This window comes from Gossypium arboreum, chromosome 4, assembly GCF_025698485.1.
Source record: "Gossypium arboreum isolate Shixiya-1 chromosome 4, ASM2569848v2, whole genome shotgun sequence".
Lineage (NCBI taxonomy): Eukaryota > Viridiplantae > Streptophyta > Magnoliopsida > Malvales > Malvaceae > Gossypium > Gossypium arboreum.
Window position 1 is genome coordinate 25,777,945 of NC_069073.1, and position 23,347 is coordinate 25,801,291.

The 23,347-nt window shown below is 37.1% G+C and overlaps 1 non-coding gene across 1 annotated transcript; it reads right to left on the bottom strand.

The window, feature by feature from the left end:
* Window positions 1-10,161: 10,161 nt before the first annotated feature.
* LOC128292470 (small nucleolar RNA R71) lies at window positions 10,162-10,267 on the bottom strand. Its single transcript, XR_008282455.1, has one exon. It is a non-coding gene; the product is annotated as a small nucleolar RNA R71 (small nucleolar RNA).
* Between the last annotated feature and the right edge of the window lie 13,080 nt (window positions 10,268-23,347).

Consider the following 23,347-nt stretch of genomic DNA (forward strand, 5'->3'; position numbering starts at 1 on the left):
AAGAGTTTGTCATCTATAGTGACGCCTCCTACTTGGGTTAGGTTGCGTATTAATGCAAGAAGGTCGAGTTGTGGCCTATGCATCGAGACAATTAAAGCCACATGAGAAAAATTATCCGACCCATGATCTCGAATTAGCTGCCATCGTATTCGCCTTGAAAATATGGCGACATTACTTATTTGGTGAGAAGTGCCATGTATTTTTGGATCACAAAAGTCTCAAATATTTGATGACTCAAAGAGACTTGAATCTGCGACAAAGACGTTGGCTCGAGTTGTTAAAAGATTATGAGCTGGTCATTGATTATCACCCGGGAAAGGCTAATGTGGTTGCAGACACCTTAAGCCGGAAATCACTGTTTGCTTTACGAGCGATGAATGTACACTTGTCTATTCTACCCGACAATGTGTTAGTAGCCGAATTAAAGGCCAAACCATTATTGATTCATCAAATTCGTGAAGCTCAGAAAGTCGACGATGAGTTGGTTGCAAAACGGGCTGAATGTGTTCCGAATGTGGAATCGGAGTTTCAAATTGATGATGACGATTATTTGAGGTACAGAAATCGGTTGTGTGTTCCAAGAAATTTAGAACTCATTTCGATGATTCTGAACGAAGCTCATTGTAGCCGAATGTCAATTCACCCGAGGAGTACGAAAATGTACAACGATCTGAGACGTCAGTTTTGGTGGCATGGTATGAAACGAGACATTTCGATTTTGTTTCAAGTGTTTAATATGTCGCAAGTAAAGGCGAACATCAAGTGCCTACGGGTTTACTTCAGCCGATTATGATACCTGAATGGAAATGGGAACGAGTCACGATGGATTTTGTATCTGGGTTGCCAGTGTCGGCAAGTAAGAAAGATGCGATTTGGGTCGTTGTTGATAGACTGACTAAGTCGGCTCACTTTATCCCCGTACGTACGGATTTTTCATTGGATAAACTAGCTGAATTGTATGTTTCTCGTTGTGAGATTACACGGGTACCTATTTCTATTGTGTCGGATAGAGATCCGAGATTCACCTCACGATTTTGGAAGAAATTGCAAGAAGCTTTGGGCACCAAGTTGCATTTAGCTCGCTTTTCACCCCAAACCGATGGTCAATCCGAGCGGATAATTGAGATACTTGAGGATATGTTGAGATGTTGCATCCTCGAGTTTAGCGGTTCGTGGGAGCGGTATTTACCTTTGATTGAATTCGCCACAACAATAGTTTTCAATCAAGTATTAAGATGGCACCTTACGAGGCCTTGTACGGGCGTAAATGCCGTACACCATTGTTTTGGACCGAGCTCGGTGAAAGTAAAATTTTCGGAGTTGATTTGATTAAAGATGCTGAACGGAAAGTAAAAGTAATCTGTGAAAGTCTGAAGGCAGCCACAGATCGCCAGAAGTCGTACGCGGATCTGAAACGAAAAGACATTGAGTATCAGGTGGGAGACAAAGTGTTTCTTAAAGTTTCACCTTGGAAAAAGATACTCAGATTTGGGCGTAAGGGCAAATTGAGTCCGAGGTTCATCGGGCCATATGAAATATCCGAACGAGTCGGTCCAGTTGCGTATCGATTGATTTTTCCCCCTGAACTTGAAAAGATTCACGACGTCTTTCATGTTTCGATGCTTCGATGCTATAGATCTGATCCATCGCACATAATTAGTCCATCAGAGGTCAAAATTCAAGCCAATATGAGTTATGAAGAAGAACCGATTCGTATCCTAGCTCGTGAAGTGAAGGAGTTGCGAAACAAAAGGGTTCCGTTAGTAAAAGTGTTATGGCTCAAACACGGATGGAAGAAGCTACTTGGGAACCCGAGAACTCTATGAAAGAGCGATACCCAAACCTATTTACGGTAAGATTTTCGGGACGAAAATTTCTTAAGTGGGGAGAGTTGTGACAGCCCAAAATTGACCCTAGTCGGAAGTGGTTTCGAGACCGCTAAACTGAGTCACCGAAATGTTTGAACGTAATATTTATTGTCTGGAATATGTAATTATGAATGTGTGAAAATTTCAAGCTTCGATTTAGTCGATTGCATGTGAATTCAGCTAGTAGGACTTGTGTGACACTTTTGAAATGTGATAGGCTAATCTATAAGGATCTAATAGTGCATGTAATCAAAAGGGAGGACTTGCATGTCAAATTTCCCCCCCTAATTAGTAGTGGCCGGCCATGCTATGAGTGGAAACATGTCACAAACATGTTATGTTAGTGAGGTATGTTAGGAAAAATAAAATAAGGAGTATGGGTAATAAAGAAATGGAAAAAAAAAGAAAGAATGTGTGTGAGTGTTTCCCCCATTGCCGTGAGTTGAAGAAAAGAGAAAAAAAAATTTGTTCATCCTTTTCATTTCTTTTGGCGAAAATTCTAAGGAAGAAGGAAGGAGTTCTTGCTTCATGTTTGGTTTGGAAGAGGATTAGGAAGAGGTTTAGCCATACTTGTATCTAGATTAAGGTATGTTTGAGGTTGTGCCATGAGATTCATGCATGTTTTTAGTTGCTAGCTTGAGTTCTAATTAGCCCATGGTTCAAATCTTTGCTATGTCATGGGGATGATATTCGCCAAGGTGGATTTTGTGTTAATGCCATTGCATGCTAAATATGAAGCTTGATAATGATACATGTGATGGTGGATTGATGACTCTTGGATTTTCTTTTTAGCATTTTTGAGTGAGACATTAAGTTCTTTGTTTAACCATGACCAAAATTGAAATGGTATGGTGTTGTGATGTATTCGGCCATGGTATATCCATAAGTATGATTTATGCTTATTGCATGGTAGGTAAGATTTGTGTTTTGGATTTATGTTCATGTTTAGTTATAATCAACTTTGAGATTCGGCTCTTGCACATATATATATATATATATATATATATATATGTTTGCACATGACGTATTGGTATGACATATACAATATCTCAAGGTATATACTTACATATGATGGTGTTTCGGTTATGGAGTACATGATGGATGCGTATTGAGTTATAATATGTAATGCATTAGTTAGTAAAAGGTATGCCATTTGTGTGTGGTATTGAGTATATAATTGGCCTCAACATAGACATGCATAATCGGCCACATGAATGAGTACATAGGTTGATGTGTTGTTCGCCATAGGTAAGCATATTGAAGGCTTTATCTTGACTTAGAAAATTCGCTAAGGAGAGTATTAACTAATGTGTTGAGTGTGATTCATGATTCCGTACATATGTGACTTTAATGTCTAATGAATATATGTGGGCTAAGTACCTTGAGTTCCTCTTTTCGATGCTCAAATGATTAAATCAATTTATTTGTTAAATTAAGCTCAAGAGCAAAGGGGAACTAAATTCGATAAAGGAAAGGAAAAAGTGGTCGAATAGCCATCGGAATCGTTCGACAACATCCGAGGTAAGTTCTTGAGTAATAGAACTTAGATTATGCTTTGATTAGATTATGTTTTAAGCAAATTAAAATCATGCTTTTTGTGTGTGGCTATTGAGCCGAAATATGCAAGTGTGAAAAGTGCCTTGTGTTTGAGTTTTGCTAATGAAAATGAAGTACGAATGTGTCATGATTTATTGATAAATGTGCATGGTTATTGAATGATGTCCGGCTAAGTCCCAAGGCTTTGTGCTAAGTGACTATATCCGGACTAAGATCCAAGGCATTTGTGCGAGTTACTAAATCCGGGTTAAGTCCCAAGGCATTTGTGCGAGTTACTAAATCCGGTTATGTCCCAAGGCATTTGTGCGAAGTTACTATAACCGGGCCATGTCCCAAGGCATTTGAACGAGTAGCTATATCCGGTTAAACTCAAGGTACGTGATTAGGGAATGAATGAACTTGCTGTAAAAATTTCAGTTAATACGCGTGTGAAATCCCAACAATGAGGTATGTTTTGTATGTGCTTTGAATTAGTTGAGCCCTTACAAATAAGTATTCGCCGTTGATAAATGAGCTACCGCCTTTGGCTAAGTTGATCTTTGTGTATGAATTTAAGGGTTGGTAATGTGAAGTAAGTATGATATTGAGAATTTGTGCATGTGAAATTATCTGCTTGGCTACATAAATGCTATACTTTGGTTGTGTCTAAATTTATGACTCAAACTTACTAAGCATTAAATGCTTACTCCGTTTCTTTGATTCTCTGCTTTATAGATTTTGGTTCTTCAGCTATCGGACTCGGATTTTGAAGTCAAGTCTCCCACACTATCAAAGCTCCTTTTGGTATACTTTTGGTTGAATTTTGAAATGGCATGTATAGGATTACCCTTTTGTTGTAGGTCATGTACCTTTCGGTTTTGTGTATATTTGGATAGCCATGCGAAAATGGCTTAAGTATACTTTGGGCATGGTATTATAATCATTGTATGTTGTTCATTAAGAGGTATGGAAATGTTTGGAAACGATTAGCCATTGGGACGGTTAATCATGATCATATTTTGTGCTATTTATGTTAAAGGGCTAGTTGAATCATGAAAACTATGAAATAGGTAAAGCCTACCTTAAAGACAGATGCTGACGGCTGCAGTGATGTGGATGTGAAAAATCACTAAAAATAGTAGGAATGGAATTAAATAGTGAATAAATTATGTAAACGAACCTTGACGAGTCTGTTTTCATAGGGAAGTAACGAAATAATCATATGAACAGTATGTTAAGAGATATTTAAGTTTTTGTGATACAGGGCCAGAACAGTTTCTGGAGTCCCTGTTCCGACTTTAGAAATTCATTATAAATTGACCAGAGATAATTAGAAGTCATTCCATATATGTACAGATTCCTTTTCGAGTCTAGTTTCTGTAGAAACAAATGACATCAGTATTGAAGCCCTGTACAGGGAGATATCCAAGTCGTAATGCGCAAAGGTCAGTGTAGTCGCACCCTGTAACAGGGGAGACTTTAACTAATAAACTGTACTAATTGGCCTGACCAAAAATTCTAGAAAAATATTTGTAGATTCATATATGAGTCTAGTTTCAGGGAGAAATTACAAAACTGATTTTAGAGTTGTGGAACTCAAGATATGATTTTTAAGGCGTCAGTGACACAGTTAGCCAGCTCTCTGGAAAATTTTAAAATGAATTGTGCAAATAAGTGGATTAAGCCCGTTAACCCCTCGTGTCCGACTCCGGCGACGGTCTCGGGTACGGGGTGTTACACAATCAATAATGGCTAAAATCTTGCTCGAATCAACGCTAATACCTTCACCTGAGACTAAATGTCTAAGAAAACCAACTTCCCATAACCAGAACTCACTTTTACTAAACTTGGTATAAAGCTGATTATCTCTCATAGTCTGTAAAACTATTCTCAAATGCTCTGAATGCTTAGTCTTATCATGAGAATAAATCAAGATATCATCAATGAACACAACTACAAATTTATCCAAGTAAGGTCTGAAAATTTGATTCATTAAGTCCATGAAAATGACAAGAGCATTAGTCAAACCAAATGGCATCACAAGGAACTCCTAATGGCCATACCTAGTCCGAAAAGCAGTCTTCGGAACATCTGACTCTTTAACTCGCCACTGATAATATCCGAATCTCAAATATATCTTGGAGAACACAATAGCTCTATTCAATTGACCGAACAAATCATCAATTCCAGGCAGTGGATACTTGTTTTTTATAGTCATATTGTTAAGCTACCGATAATCTATGCACAATCTCATCGAACCAGCTTTCTTTTTCACAAAGAGCACTGGTGCACCCTATGGTGAACAACTAGGTCTTGCAAAGCCTTTTTCTGTTCGTTCCTACAAATGAACTTTTAGTTCTATCAATTCTATTAGAGCCATTCTATAAGGAGCAATAGAAATGGGTGTCGTACCCAGAACCAATTCAATACCAAACTCAACTTCTCTGATAGGAGGCAAACCTGGTAGTTCTTCCGGAAACATATCAAGAAACTTACATACTACAGGCACTGATTCAATTTTCAACTTTGGATCTTTAGTATTCAACACAAAAGCAAGATAAGCTTCATATCCTTTTCTCAAGCATTTCTGAGCAGACATAACAAAAATCATGGCAATTGAACTATCTGACTCATCTAAATTAACCTAAAGAATTTCACCATTTTCATATTTCAACTCAATGAATTTCTTTCCACAACTGACTATCACATCACGCGCAGTCAACCAATCTATACCAAAAATCACATCAAACTCATGAAATGGCAATAACATGAGATCGGCCATAAAATAGTAACCTCTAACCATCAAAGGGCAATTTTTACATACTTTGTTTACTAATACATACTGACCCAATGGATTCGATACTTTAATCAAAAATACCGTAGACTCTATGGACATGTTCACACTGGGCATCAATTTCATACAAACATAGGAATGGGTCGAACCTGGATCAATCAAAGCAATAACATTAACATTATGAAGAGAAAATGTACCCATAATTACATCAGGGGAGGATGCCTTTTCACGAGCACGAATAGCATAGGTCCTTGCAGGTGCTTTAACATCTGGTCTCACTGCTGAATCTCTAGATGCACCTCTACCTGCCCCTATTCCCAAACTTCTCTGAGGTTTGCCTCTAGCGGGGGCATTTCCTGATCTTACACTCGATATTAATTCTCTTTTAACTATCTCAGGACACTCCCGAATGAAAACAACCAATCTCAGTTGCTTAACATTGACCTGGATGACGTCGACCACATTGAGGACACTCGGGTCTATCAAGCTGAATACTACCAACACTAGCAATTGTGGTGGTCTGAGCTTTCTGACCCATAAATCTTCTTCCTCTGTTTCGGCTAGAATACCTTGCTGAAAAATCAGATCTCGTAGAGAACTCTCTAGGCCTCTTGGATGTAGACTGAAACAACTTGCTCATCTGTCTTTTCTTCATGTCTTGCATCTCAATTTCATCTCTACCCTTTCCTTTCAGCAACTCCTCTGCATTACAAGCTCTTTTAACTAAATAACAAACTCTTTTATTTCTAAAACATCGACTGACAGTCGAATATCATCATTAAGCCTATCTTCAAATCTCTTGCACATAATAGCTTCAGTAGACACACACTCTCGAGCATAATTACTGAGCCTGACAAATTCACGTTCATATTCAGTCACTGTCATCTTACCTTGCTTATGTTTATGGAATTCTTTTCTTTTTTAGTCGATGAACCTCTGACTAATGTATTTCTTAGGGGACTCCTCCTAAAAGAAATCCCAAGTAACTCTTTCTTTCAGTACTACTGACACAAGTGTCTTCCACCAATGGTAGTGAACACCCCTAACTTGAATCTGTCGTCAAAATGGGGTTGCGAAGCATTATCGATCATAGGACATTTCAAAACAGACTTTCATTACAAAGTAAACCATCTAATAATTTTTTTTAAACCAAATTAACACGTCTCAATCATAACATTTATCTAATTATTCAAATTATTGCTAATACATTACAAATAAATAATCATAGAAACTAAATGTTTAACTTCTAACCCAATGTAATTCATTTCATACTCAAATCATATATGCAAATTTAATATTAAAATATATGAATGGTTTACATACAAATTAATCTATTAACTTATAATTCATACGCACTAACTTTAATTAATATTATTATACATCATTTTGCTTCATATAAATAACATATATCACAATGTCCATTTCATTTATCAAATATTATCAAACCTTATAATACATATTACTAAACCGTAATTATAACACGAGCATAGAAATGGCACATTGTGACCTATTTTAATCACATTTTTTGAACCACAAAGTAGTATATAAATAAGTCTAAATAACATATGCAACTTGTCGCTGCTTGGTCAATTCATTATATTAATAACCATGACTTATGCATATATGTATATACACTTATTCATTACTATAGCCACTGATTTTAAATAACTAATACCATTTAAAAATATATTTATCGTAATTATTTCATTTCAATTCTAAGCCAAGATTAGTAAATCATTCTTAAATATAAACATATCATATATTGCCTAAGCCTAAATAAATCCTGTTCACATTAGAGTATAGCCAATTACTCTTAGGTACCAATTCAGACACATGTCTATCTATGCATGCACTATAACCTAATCATTCTGATAAACCGTAATTTATACATATTTTTACCCCATGCTTAACATATTTTATGGATGACGTTTCCTTAGAATTGGTGAATTCGATACTCCTAATGCCTTAATTTCATGTTTTATACTTAGGTGAGCATAGGAGAGCGAAAGGAATGAGAAACGAGCCAAAAACTGAGAAAATAGGCCAAAGTACGAAATCAACACGACTTGGACTTCCTCACACGGGCAGACCACACAGCCATGTCACTTTGGCAAAATCAAAGCACGACTCACACAGGTAGACCACACGCCTGTGCCTATTTAACAGGCTTGACAACGGCCTAAAGTAATCACATACGGGCGTGTCCCTACCGAGCCCAAATTGAGTCCAATTAGGAAAAGGCTAATTTTGAGGGCTTTTAGGCATTCTAAAACCTATAAATACGCCCTAAAGGAAGAGGAAAAGGGGTACAGAGAGAAGGAGGCAGGGAACTACTCAAGGGAACCCGATTGATCCATCTCAGAAGCTAGAGTCACCATCAAGACTGAAGATCTCCCCTCAATTTCCCTTCAGGAGTTTTGGGTTTTCTTTATGTTTTGCATTCATTATTCTTCTGAGATGTTTTCCTTTTTTAGTTATGAACTAAATCCCTTAAATACCTAAGGGGAATGAAACCTAAGATGAATCTTGTTATTATTTTCTAAATTGTATGATAAATATTTAACTTGTTCTTAATTATGTGTTCTTAATTCTTGTTTTGATATCCCAGGATACCGATTCAAGATAAGCTCTTATTCAGAGGAGGAATAGACCCTGTCTAAGAGTATATTTGTCATAATTAAACGGAGTTGATTGCGCGCCTAGACATAGGGTGACAAGATTTTGCCGGATTAGGGTGAAACCTAATAAGGGGATCCATAGATCGAGTTAATGCAACCCTAGAGTGTTAATTAGAGAAAAGTCTCAATTATTCAATCTAGGGGTTAGATGTTATGAGTCCTGAATAGGGATAATAACATAACTTAGGGATCTCTACGGGACAAGTTAAATGAATAAATCGTCCGATTCTAAGCCAGAATAACAAGTAAAGTCTAGGTGGATTTTTCCTTAGGTATTGTCTTAATTAAATCGTTTTCCAAAAGTAATCCCCCAATTCTACTTTCTGTGAATTCTTAGTTTAGATAATTAGTTAGTTAAAACAAAACGCCCTTATTCTTAGGCTAGATAATAAAAAGGCAGTCATTACTAGTACTTTTAGTTCCTTTGGGTTCGACAATCCTGTCTTGCTAAAAGTATACTACTGTTCAATAGGTACACTTTCCTACATTGTGATAATAGTTAGTTTCAACAATGATTCTTTATAAATATTTAAAACCTGTCACATGAAAATCGTGACCAAGTTTTTGGCGCCGTTGCAGGGGAACTAAGATATTAGGAACACTCAATTTTTATTACTTTAGCCATTTATTTTTCTTGAAATTTAATTCTAATTATTATTTATTAATTTACTTTTTCTTTCTCTTGGTAGGTTTTTATAGTTCATGACTAGAAGAAACCTGTCAGGACCACTACTTTTTGACGAAGAAATCGATTGCACAGTTCGCAGAAACCAAAGAGAAATAAGGCGAGGCTTAAGATACACAGAGAACGAGCAAGAGGACGATACTCAATCGCCAATCAAAGAGATGGCTGAAAACCAAGACAATCAGCTACCTCCTACGATACACGTTGAGCTAGCAAATCAGAATCCTGCTCCTCATACTATGTATGATTATGCTAAACCTACTTTAACAGGAACTGAGTCAAGTATAGTTTGGCCTACTATTGCTGCAAATAATTTTGAACTAAAACCTAACACTATTCAAATGATACAACAATTTGTTCAATTTGATGGTTTGCAGGATGAGGATCCAAACACTCACTTGCCAAATTTCCTGGAATTCTGAGATACATTTAAAATTAATGGCGTTTCTGACAATGCCATTCATTTATTGTTATTCCCTTTTTCATTGAGAAACAAAGCTAAACAGTTTTTGAACTCGTTACCATGAGGGTCAATCACTACTTGGGAACAAATAACAGAAAAATTTCTATTAAAATATTTTTCGCGAGCTAAAATAGCCAAATTACGTAATGATATCTCTTCGTTTGTGCAGATGGACTTAGAAACTCTTTACGGTGCATGTGAGAGATACAAGGACTTACTGAGAAGGTGCCCTCATCATGGATTATCACTTTGGCTACAGGTTCAAACATTCCACTGTAACACCCCAAACCCGGCCTGGAAGTTTGGCTCGAATCTGGCGTGTCACATTGAAGTGTTTTTCGAAAACCATGTTTCCATTAAAAACCCTTCTTAATAATTAAAAACTTATACCCTTTTTAAACCTTGTTAGAAAACGTCAGCTAAATAACATTCTTAACAACTTTGTAAAAACCTTGGCAGTTGTAGAAACTTAATTTAAAAATATTTACGGATACGTGATGTTTTGAACAACAGTAGTTGCTTTGGAAAACCGTGTTCTAATACTAGCAATTATATGAACAATAAGTAAAATTTCAAATTTGAAATCCAGAAAATTACAATGGCTTTACTACAACCCACATAAAATATTTAAAAGTAATAATCAAAACTATAAAATAAACAGTGTGTGTGGCTTCCTCTGAGCCCCTAGCAGCTCCGATCCGTCTAAGGCTGGAAATTACCTGAAAGGTTAATAAACAGGGTGAGTTTACGAAAACTCAGTGTGAAATCCTCTACTATAAAAAGGAATAGTCAGTCATATAATATAATTAAAAGTCTGGCCCCAGCCTTACATACAGTTTTAGTATCAATTGTGCCTTAGCCCACTATAACAGACAGTACCAGATGGGCCTTAGCCCATTACAGAATAAGAAATATTATCGAACTAGAATCAAAATGAGAATCGTAATCGAATCGGTGATGTAATCGTAATCGTAATCGTAATCGGTGACGTAATCGTAATCGTAATCGAATCGTAATTAGAATCAGTGATGTAATTAGAATCGTAATCATTATCGTGCAATGTAATCAAAATCAGAATGTGAATGCAATCCCAACCCAATCTAGCTGTATACACCCTCGTACCAACCTTACACCATGTAGGGAGACTACTCGACCCACCCAACCGCTACACACCACGTAAATTGCAAATAAGTCGCCGGATATTGTGACGAAGTCACCAGATATGAATATTGTGGCTAGGCCACGAGCAGATATATATATATATATATATATATATATATATGTGGCGGCCACCAGATTGCAAAGTGAGGTCGCAGATATTGTGACGAAGTCACCGTAATGTATATATGTGGCGAGGCTACAGATTGCAAATGAGGTCGCCGTAACACTTCCTCCATCAATATAACCCATATCCCATGCAACAGATATACATGTCATGGCATACAACATGCAGAATCAGAATATCATGTCCATATTTGAATCAAACAATCACAGTCAAGTCATTCATATCACCAACATATATTCACAATCAAATCTGTCAACCACACAGTCCAAGTCAGTCACTTGCCTACAAGGACAAAACAGTCATTTAACACCCTAGGGGTAAAATGGTAATTTTACCCCACAAGGGTATCTCGGTAATTTTACCTTACAGGAGTATTTCAGTAATTCTACCCTACAAGGGTATTTCGGTATTTCTACCTTACAAGGGTATTTCGGTAATTCTACCCTACAGGGGTATTTTAGTAATTCTACCCTACAAGGGTATTTCAGTAATGTTAGCCTATAGATATGAGATTCACATAATCCAACCCAATATTTACTACACAATCAAACAACTTATCCAATTGGGCCCGTAGGCCCATTAGGCCCACATGGCCCCTTTCGGCCCATCGCGGCCCGAAGTAGCCATCCTACAGCTAGAGTAGTAAGAAATACACACCTGATAGGAGTCTGGAGTTAATTCATACTGTGACATCCCTAAATTGACCCTAGTCGGAAAGTGGTTTCGGGACCACTAAACCGAGTCATAATAATAATTAACCATCATAATTGATGCTCATTATATGCATATATGCATGTGTGAAAAATTCATGTTTGGATTTTGTTAATTGTAAGTGAATTTTTATCAAATAGGACTTATGTGAGAAAATTTAGAAATGTGCTAGGCAAATGTAAGGTGGCCTATTAATACATGTGGGAAAGTGTTGTCCTTGCATGTCAAATTAGCCAAATGAAGCATGATGGCCGGCCATGCTATGAGTGGAAACATGTTGCCAACATGTTTAGTTAGTGGATTATGTAGGAAGAATAAAGAAATGAAAAAAAAAAGAGAATATGAAGAAAAACAAAGAAAAGAAAAAAAAGTGTTCATTCTCTCATTTTTCTCCTTGCTTGGCGAATGTACTAAGAAGAAAGGGGGGGAAAGCTTGAGAAAATCAGCTATGGGAGTTTGCTAGACTAAGGTATGTTGATGTTATCCATGAGATTCATACATGTTTTTAGTTGATAGTTTGAGTTCCACCTAACCCATGGTCTAAACCTTTACCATGAAATGGGGATGATATTCGCCATGGGTGTTGTCTTCTTGGTATCATTGATGTTTGATGTTTGATGTTGTGGTGGTGAGGCATGAAGATGAGTTAAGTTTCGCTAAGGTGGGTTTGTGTGGATGTCATTTGCATGCTAAGTGTCAAGCTTTGTAATGATATATGTGTATGGTGTCTTTGATGTTGTGAATGGAAGTAGAAGAAAAGTAAAAGAAATTTATGTAGAAATATGATGTATGTGGATTCATAGGATGTTACAAATAGATGTGAAGCTATGCTAGAAGAGAAAAGAAATTCGCCAAGTGTTCACGGGAGGAAAACTATGTGTTTGAAAGAATAAAAATGATGCCATAATTGATAGTATAGGTATTCGCCATTTAATCAAGTGTGTAGGTGATGTTAGATCAATTTTAGCACATTCGGCTATAGATAGGCATGTTGATAATCTCATTTAGACAATTAGACATAAAAGGGTGGTAATGAGGTTGAAAATTGTTGAATGGCTAGTTGGGTAATGAATGAAGCATTCGCCATATGGGGTAAAAATGGGTCATATGCTCATGAGATAAAATTTTGTGAATTGATGTATTAATGATGATAGTATAGTTGATGTCATGTATATATGTATAAATATTTGGCAAGACGGTTAAACTAGTTAATTTATTGACTAAGCTCAAGAAGCTCGAGGTGGAGAAACAAGCAAAGGCAAAGGAAAGAACATCGAGTAGCCGAGTTGGAACCATTTTGCCCAACACAAGGTAAGTCATTAAGCACATATGTTTGATATTGCTTAAATGATTGTAAAATCTATGCAATTGTATTTAATGGGATGCTATATATATATATAAATGAAATTGTATGTGTATGGAGTGATGACAATTGTTGAATGTAAAAGAAATAGTGAAATGTGTAGAAAGTTTGCTTTCGGCACTAAGTGTGAGGGCAATACGTGTACGGTGTGAGATTGGCACTAAGTGTGCATGCTGGAAATATATGGCACTAAGTGTGCATGCTGGAAAAAATACTGACCTTTGGGTATGCGAGCTCAAGGGTATGGCACTATGTGTGCGGGCTTAAATTGCGTGGCACTAAGTGTGCGAAATCGAGTATTAAGCACTGTGTAAAGCGTACTCTATATATATGGAGGGTGTGTCTCCATCGAGTTGAGTATGGACAGCGGATCGGGTAAGTACCTCGAGCTCATGACGAATAGAAAATACGTTCATGCTCGGGGTTGAATTTGGTAAGCCTTAAATCTATGTGATGATTGAAATTGTATGATTGTGGTGGAAATGAGTTAGTGTGTGAAAACGCTTCAAATATCTTGTTGTGTAGAATATGAAATGTGGATGTATGACTTGGTATGAGATTGGACCAAAAGGTCCGAGGAATTATGGTATAGATTCGATATGGATGAGTACCTAACCTCGTTTATTGTTCATGTTGTAGTAACTTTATCAGTGGATTGATGAATGCTTATGACTTCTTGAGTTATAAACTCACTCGGTGTTTTCTTGTCACCCATTTTAGGTCTCTCGGACTCGTATTGTTTGCGTGATCGAACCGTCGTTGAAGTCATCACACCGCTGAAATATTTTGGTATTGTCTTCGTTGTTGAAGAACATTTGGCATGTATAGGCTATTATATTTTGTTGAACTGTGGGTTGTAAACTTTAAGCCATGTGAAAATGGCCTATGTGGTCGTCGAGTGGGATGCTAGAACCTATAGCCACGAGTCTTAGAAACTTTAATTTTGATAAGGTGGCCATAATTTGTGTCATGTATGATGGATGATTAAGGCCAAGGAAAGATTCATGAAATTGGCATAGTCTACTGCAGTAACTGTTGCGGACAGCAGCAGTGAGGTGAGATTGAAAAATCACTAAAAATAGTAGAAGTAGAATTAAATAGTGAATAAATTATGCAATTGAACCTTGATGAATCTAGTTTAATATGGATGGAACGAAACGACCATATGAGCAGTATACTGAGAGATATTAAAGTTCTCGTGAGACAGGGACAGAACGGTTTCTGGGTCCCCTGTCGTGATTTTGAAAATTTACTATAAATTATCCAGAAAGAATTATAAGTCATGCCTTATATGTGCAGATTCCATTTTGAGTCTAGTTTCATTAGAAACAAACGGCACCAGCATTAAAGCCCTGTACAGAGAGATATTCAAGTTTTAACGCATGAAGGTCAGTGTAGTCGACTCCTGTAACATTGGTGACTTTAACTAATAAACTGTACCAATTGGCCTGACCAAAAATTCTAGAAATAAATCCATGGATAGATATATGAGTCTAAATTCAGGGAAAATTTACGGAATCAGTTTCCGAGTTTTGAAACTCGAGATATGATTTTTAAGGCGAAAGTGATGCAGTTAGCTAGCCTGCCTAGAACAGCAATCAGATTTTACAAAGAGAGAAATAAGGGAAGTAAGCCCGGTAACACCACGTGTTCTGTGACAGCCCTAAAGTGACCCTAGTCGGAAACCGGTTTCGGGACCGCTAAACTGAGTCACTAAATTATTTGAGTATGATAGTTACTGTCTAAATATGTGAATATGCATGTGTGATAATTTCTTTATTGAATTTTTGCTTAATTATAGGTGAATTTTAGTGATTAGGACTTATGTGAGAAAATTTAGAAATGTGCTAGGCAAATGTAAGGTGGCCTATTAATACATGTGGGAAAAGGGTTGTCCTTCCATGTCAAATAACCCCTTTTCCTAAGGTGAGTGGCCGGCCATGACTAGGTGATGGGCAAGGAAAACATGTCCTAGACATGTTGGCCTAGTGCATGATGTAAGGGAGAATAAAGAAATGGAAAAAAAAAAGATAATGATGAAAAAAAATGGGTGTGGATGCTCTTTTGCCGTGAGAAACAAAGAAAAAAAAAGGGGAAGAAAATTTGTTGCTCATCCTTGGGTGCCTTGGCCGAATAGAAGAAAGGAAATTGAAAAAAAAAATATTGGTGTTCATCTTCTACCTTAGGAGCCGAAAGTTAAAGAAGGAAGGGGGATATGGCATTCGGTCATCTTAAGCTCAAAAACAAGGTTAGTAATTCTTGTTAGATTTTGGGATTTTAGCTTAACTTAAGTTATTTACTAAGTTCTTCAATTAGCCCATGCTAAAATTTTGGTTTTGGGTGGTGAATGAAGCATTCGGCCATGGTTGATAGTGAAGAAATTTGATTACCTTCTTCATGTTTGAATGAGTAATTATGGATGGGTGAAGTATGAGTTAGTTAAATGTTCATATAGGTGGTTTGGGTGGTAGGAAAAGAAATCGGCTGTGTGTGTATGTGAAATTGCGAATTTGAACTAGGAAGTTATTGAGTAATGTTTGTATTTTAAGTGATAGAATAGAGTGAATGCTTGGAATGTGATGTAAATGAATTATAAGTTGGATTAAAGGCTGTTATATTGTCTTATCATTTCCGGGAATGTGCTTTGTCAAAGAAATTGAGGGTTGATGTTTAAGTAATGTAAGTATAGGTATATTCGGCTTGTAGTTTTATAAATGTGATATGAGTGTTAAGTCCGAATAATGTTTAAGTACGAATGTATTTGGATGGATGTGTTTATGAGTATGACTTGAGATAAAACGGTGTTAGTCATTATAAATAACCATAATTGTAGAATGTGTTAAATATATATATTCGGCCTTAACATAGATATGCATATATCTATAAAGTTGTTAATGCCCAAGTAAGATGTTGGGTTGTGCATGACTAGAGAATATATGTATATATGCGTATGGTGTTTGATAGTTAACCAATAAGTCATATGTACCTCAACCTTATAATGTACATGTGTTATATTAAATCGTCTATTTGAATTGGAATTAAATGAATTCAATTGTTCTTAAACAAGCTCAAGAGCTTAAAGGATCGTAGTTGGATAAGGGGAAAGAAAAAGTAATTGAATAGCCGTTGAAGACGTTCGACAACATCCGAGGTAAGTCACTAAGCATGTATTTGGTATTGATTTAAATAGACATAATGTCTATGTAATTATGCCGAAAGAAATGATAAATTTATATACATGTATGTATGTGGTGATGAAGGTATTGAATGAAAAGAAAAGAGGTGTGATGTATTGAGTTGTTGATTTCGGCACTAAGTGTGCGGGTCTAAATGGGCATGGTGACAAGATTGGCACTAAGTGTGCGGGTTTAAAATTTGTACAGCACTAAGTGTGCGAGTTTGATTATATAGCACTAAGTGTGTGAGCTGAATATATGGCACTAAGTGTGCGTGATCGAGTATTAAGCACTATGTGTGCGAACTCTATATATATATTTCCGATTGAATATTTATACAGAAAGGGTGACTTTATCGAGTTGAGTACGGACAGCGGAAAAAGTAAGTACCTTGAGTTCATGGCTAATAGATGCTATGTTCATGGTCGGGGTTGAGTTGGTAAGTTTTAAATCTATGTGATGATTTCAATTGCATTCCCGTAAATAAAGTATCGTGGAATAGATGAAAGTTCATTTGATTGCATGATTATTGCGGAAATGAGATGATGTATGGAAATGCCTCTATTATTCTATTGAACAGTATATAAAATGTCATTGGGTGAATTGGTATGAGAATGAACCGAAAGGTCCGAGGAACTATGGTATATTTTCGATATGGATGGAGTACCTAGCCTCGTACATTATTTCATGTTGTGATAATTTTATTGATGGATGATTGTCGAATGCTTAGGACTTACTGAGTTATAAACTCACTCTGTGTTTTCTTGTCACCCATTTTAGGTCCCTTGGATTCGTCTCGTTTGCGTGCTCGGAACCGTCGTTGAAGTCATCACACCGGCGAGAAATTTTGGTATTGTCTTCTTAGTCAACCTAGGAGAACATTTGGCATGTATGGGTTATTTTGTTTTGTTGAAATTTGGGTTGTAAACTTTAAGCCATGTGAAAATGGCCTATGTGGTCTTTTGAGTGGGATGCTAGAACATATAGCCACGGGTCTTAGAAACCTTAATTTTGATAAGGTGGCCATAGTTTGCGTCATGTATGTGAATGATTAGTAAGGCCAAGGAAAGATTCATGAAATTGGCATAGTCTACTGCAGTAACTGTCGCGGACAGCAGCAGTGATATGAGATCGAAAAATCACCAAAAATAGTAGAAGTAGAATTAAATAGTGAATAAATTATGAAATTGAACCTTGATGAATCTATTTTCATATGGAGGAAACGAAATGACCATGTGAGCTGTATTTTAAGAGATATTCAGGTTTTCGTGAGACAGGGCCAGAACGATTTCTGGATCCTCTGTTTCGACATTGAAAATTTACCATAACTTATCCAGAAACAATGAGGAGTCATGCCTTATATGAATAGATTCCCCTTTGAGTCTAGTTTCATTAGAAACAAACGGCATGAGCATTGGAGCTCTGTACGAGATGATATCTAGGTTGTAATGCGCAAAGGTCAGTGTAGTCAAACCCTGAAACAGGGGTGAATTTAACTAATAAACTGTACCAATTGGCCCAACCAAAAATTTTAGAAATAACTCCATGGATGGATATATGAGTCTAAATTCGGGAAAATTTATGAACTGGATTTGAGCTCTGGAACTCGAGATATGATTTTAAGCTGACAAGGACGCAGTTTGCCACCGGATGGGAATGTGAAAAATAGTCATGTGACACATGAGAGTTGGTCCGAGAACCCTCGTGTCCTACTCCCCGACGGTATCGAGAATGGGCGTTACATTTAATTGGTATCGAGCTATGGTTTAGTCGGTTCTAGGACTACCATAGCGCGTGTGAGTCTAGCTATACATGCCAAAATGTTAGTGCTTAAAATGTGATGACTCTGACGGTTGAAGTTTTTGTTTTGATTAACAAATGGAACCCGGTAGAGAGACCCTTGGCGGATGACGTTGAAAGTGTAGCGGCTGTTCTGAGCAAGGGACACCGCTGTTGAGCCTCATCGTCGCGAATAATCAAGTGAAGGGCGAAACAAGCCTTCTTCACCATGATGAATGAGTGGGTCGCATAATATGCCCGAACCAATCCTACTGTCCAACCATTCCCGAATTTAAATACTCCTCCCCCCCAAGAGCCCGTAATGCCATAGTTACTGATGATGCCGAAAGGGCTGAGTTCGCTGGATAACACCATTAGAGTGTTGGATGAACCGACATGCACACCGATGAATGTCTTAAGTGTGCTATATCCTTGTTGCGAGATTCACTTACTATTGGTGGAGGACTTTTATTTCCATAGTCCCAAACGAACGAGTTACTTGGGATTTCTTTCAATCGAATTTCAAAGAAATATATTAGTCAACGGTTCATCGATCGAAGCGTAAGGAATTCTTGGAGCTCAAGCAAGGCAGTATGATCAGATCTCGAATCTGAACATGAGTTCGTAAGACTTAGTCGGTATGCTCGGGAGTGTGTGGTGATGAGGTTGCTATGTGCAAAAGATTTGAAGAAGGATTGAATGAAGATTTAAAGTCGCTAGTGGGTATTTTGGAGATAAAGGAGTTCGTAACACTAGTCGAACGAGCCTTTAAATGCGCGAACTTGGAAAGGAGAAGAAGAAGGCTGAATTTGAAGCAAGAGATTATCGTAAAAAAATTGGCCAAGAAAGCTCCGTTCTCGGCGGTAAAGAAGTTCGGGAGGACACTAATAAGTCGAGGGCGATCGGGAATTTCCATCGAGCCCGACCATTGACGGACTCCCGAGCTACTTCGGCGACTAGTGTGGGCAATAATCGTCAAGAGAGACTGAATGCCTCCAATGTGGAAGACGACACCTAGGTGAATGTTGGGGAAAGTCTTAATAGGGCTGTTATGGATGCGGTTCAAGGACCACTTCATTAGAGATTGCACGAGCTAGATGAGAGGAATAAGACGCAAAGTGCAAGACCTAGTGGAACGACAATTTGGAGGTAGGGCCCCAGAATTTCGGAGGTAGGGGTGGTAATCGAGAGGAGCCTCGACACGGCTGTTCGATCCGAGACCCGTGCTCTGCTAGAGCATATGCCATCTGCAAGCACGAGAGGAGGCATCCTCCCCGACGTTATCACCGATACTTTTACTCTCTTTGATACTAGTGTGATTGCATTGATTGACCCGGCTCTACTCATTCATATGTATGTGAAACCTTAGCATCCAAGAAGACTCTACCGTTGAGTCTCTCGAGTTCGAATTCGGTGTCAAACCCTTTGGGTCAATACGCACTTGTTGAGAAAGTGTGCAAGAGATGCCCCTAATAATTCGAGAATCTTGTTTTCCGGCCGATCTAATGCTTTTGCAGTTTGACGAATTTGATGTTATTCTTGGAATGGATTGGCTCACCGTACATGAGGCAGTGGTGAACTGCAAAAAGAAAACCATTGATCTGAGGAATGCAAATAACGAGATAGTCCGAGTTGAGTCTACGGACCTAAAGGGGTTGCCAGCTGAAATGTCATCAATGATTGTGACACCCCTAATGTGACCCTAGTCGGAAAGTGGTTTCGGGACCACAAAACCGGGTCACAAAAATAATTAGATGTTATATTCTGTGCTTATTATATGTGGGATTTGTATGTGTGAATATTTCGTGCCTTGATTTTATCAATTAGGTGCTAATTTATAAGAAAGGACCCATGTGATAGGACTTGAAAATGTGATAGGTGAAATTTAAAGTGGCCAACTAATGCATGAACTATTGACATGAGGGACTTGCATGTCAAATTAGCCAAAATCTAAATGGTGGCCGGCCATGCTATGGGGTAAGGCATATTGTAGACATATTATGTTAAAAGGTGTGGGAAGAATAATAAATAAAGAAGGGAGTGGGAGGAGAAACCAAAGTTGTCTCCCCCTTGCCGTGAATGGAAGAAAGAAAGACTCAACTTTCATTTTCTATCTTGCTTCCTTGTCTCTTGCAAAGGAAGCTAGAGAAGATAGGCCGGCTGCATGTAGTGGAAAACCATGGAATTTGTTTGCTTCTAAGTTGAAATTTTCAAGTAGAAGGCTAAAAGAGGAAATCGGTTCTCTTTGGCGAATTGAAAAGAGAAGAAGGAGGATGGTGCTCATCTTCTTCTCATGCCACTCTCTAACCGAAACAAAGATGAAAGGAAGGGAAAACTTACCTAGAGCAATTCGGCCTTCATCTTTAGCTATTAGGAGGTAAGCTTTGAATTTGTTGATTTGGCTTTATAATATGCTAAGTTAAGTTGTGGATGCACTCTTGGTAATGTCAAGAAAGTTGAGATTTCTTATGGTGATTTGAGCATAATGCCAATGTTTGTGTTTATTGTTTGTGTTTTCAACTATTTTGGAGATATGTTTTATGGTAAATATGCTTGTGGTGTTTGGTTTTGTGATTTGGTAATGAGAAATGCTAGGTATAATATACAATCGGTATTATGGTTAGTTCATTTTGGAGAAAAAAATTAGATAATGGGATGGATTAAGTGTGAGTGATTCTATTATTCGCTTGACTAAATAGGTGAGGTAATGAGTTTGACATATTGATATGTTTTGTATTTGTGATAGTTATTAGTAGCTTTGGTAAAGGAGTAATGTTCATTAAATGTATATTTGGCTATGATGGTGAGTTGTTTTAAAAGTGTTTTATGGCATGATTTATGTGATGGAAATAATAGATAATATGTACGTGAGCATTCGGCTATTGTTTTAGGTTCAAGTTGACGAGTATGAAAAATTAGTCTTATATGCATAAGTAGTTAGCAAAGTGGTTAAGCTACCGAATTTAATTATTAAATGAGTTCTAAGCTTGCTGAATTTTGAGATGTGATTGGGAGTGAATTTGACATGAGCATATTTTGTTAATGATATATTGATAAATGTTGAGTTATGATACCATGAAATGAACTTAATTATCAAATTGCGAATGCGTTTATAATTAAGTAAGGTTAATAATAGAGCAATGAGTGGCTAGTAGAATCTAGTAGTCTTCTTGTTATATTCGCCATGAGTTTGTATAATTGGTTGGTAATAGATTAAATTTGTTTATGCAAGCTCAAGAGCTTAGGGAGTCTAATTCGGAAAAAGAGAACAAGCTACCTAACCGAATAGTCGATTTGTAAACCGCTCGCAATTCCCGAGGTAAGTTATTAAGTATATGAGTTTGATTCCTTTGTAAGTTTTAAGTGATTAAACGTTGAGTAAATTCAATCATAATAGGACATAATGAGTTGATTTAATAAGATACGATGTGGCCATGATATGTCTTAAACCCAAGTGGTAAGTTCATAAGTGTTTGGACTTGAAATTTAAGAGCAAATTGTGATAATTTGCTTGAACAAGAGCAGTAATGTGATTTTAGAAAATCACTATAAATTGTCGGTGTGGAATTATAGGCTGAGTAAAATATGTAATCAAAGCTTAGTTGGTCTAGTTTCTTATAAAAGAGACTGTGGAAGCAAAGAAATTTTCTATAAAGAGATATTTAAAGTTGTGCGAGACAGTGTCGGATTGACTCCGAAATTCCCTGATTTGTTTTTGGAAAATCATTATAATTTGTACAAAAATGGTTATAAGATAAGATTTATATTCTTAGACTCCTTAATGAGTCTAGTTTCAAATGGAATCAAATAGAACACATTATGAATTCTGTACAATGAAAAATTCGATTCAGAGCGAAGAGTGGTCAGATTAGTCAAACAGTGAAACAGGGAAACTTTAAGAAAAATCTGGTATTGATTGGCCAAACCTAAAATTCTGAAAATTTTATGCGTGAAAGATACATGAGTCTACATTCGGGGAAAATTGACGGCAATTGATTTTGAGTTTTGTAGCTCCAGTTATAAACAACTTAATGACTGTTGGTCAGAAAAACTGCTTGTAGTGAATATGTGATTTTGTTGTAAACTTTGATGAAACTATTTGAGTTGCTTATAAGCTATTGCTGCAATTGATGTACAAGAAAATATGAAATATGTATGATATACATATATGTGTGATAAGGCCTAATGGCTGATGTGGTGAATGTGAAAGTGTACGATATGTGATGAGGCCTAATGGCCGATGTGGTGAATGTGAAAGTGTATGTATATGTGATGAGGCCTAATGGCCAATGTAAAATATATGTGTGATATGCATATGTGGTAAAGCCGAATGGCTAATGTGAATGTTGTAACATGTGATTAAATGTACATGAAACTTGAATATGTTCCGGCGAGACCCGATGACTACGTGTGGAGATTATGACCGAGTAAGACCCGATGACTACGTGTGGAGATTATGACCGGTAAGACTTCTTTTATAAGAATTGCTTATAAAAATACGCAATGCGAAAGGTCAAACAGTATGTACTCCAAGTTTATATGTGAGCTTGATTTAAACCAAACCATAAGGTAGTTATGTGATGTATACGAGAGCAATCTATGAGACTATTCCTATGATTATGATGAGATGTGCATATTTGGGTAAAGGGTGGTATGCCCGAAGGAAGAGTGAAATAAAATACGAACAACTATGTTATAACTTGATTGTTATCTGTTGGCACTGCTTGAAACTTACTAAGCATTGTAATGCTTACTCGTGTACTTTGTTTCCTCTGTTTTATAGATCTCAATTGGAAGCTACTGTGCTCGGGGATCGTCAAGAACTAGTCACACTATCACTATCCACCTGCTTGGTACTGCTATGTTTTGGAATATCTTATGGCATGTATAGAATAGACTAGTAGCGAGGGGGGATATTCTGGTTAATGTATATAAGCCATGCGAAAATGGCTTTAAGTATACTTTGATCATAGCACTGTAATCATTTTGTATGTCGTCCATCAAGAAGT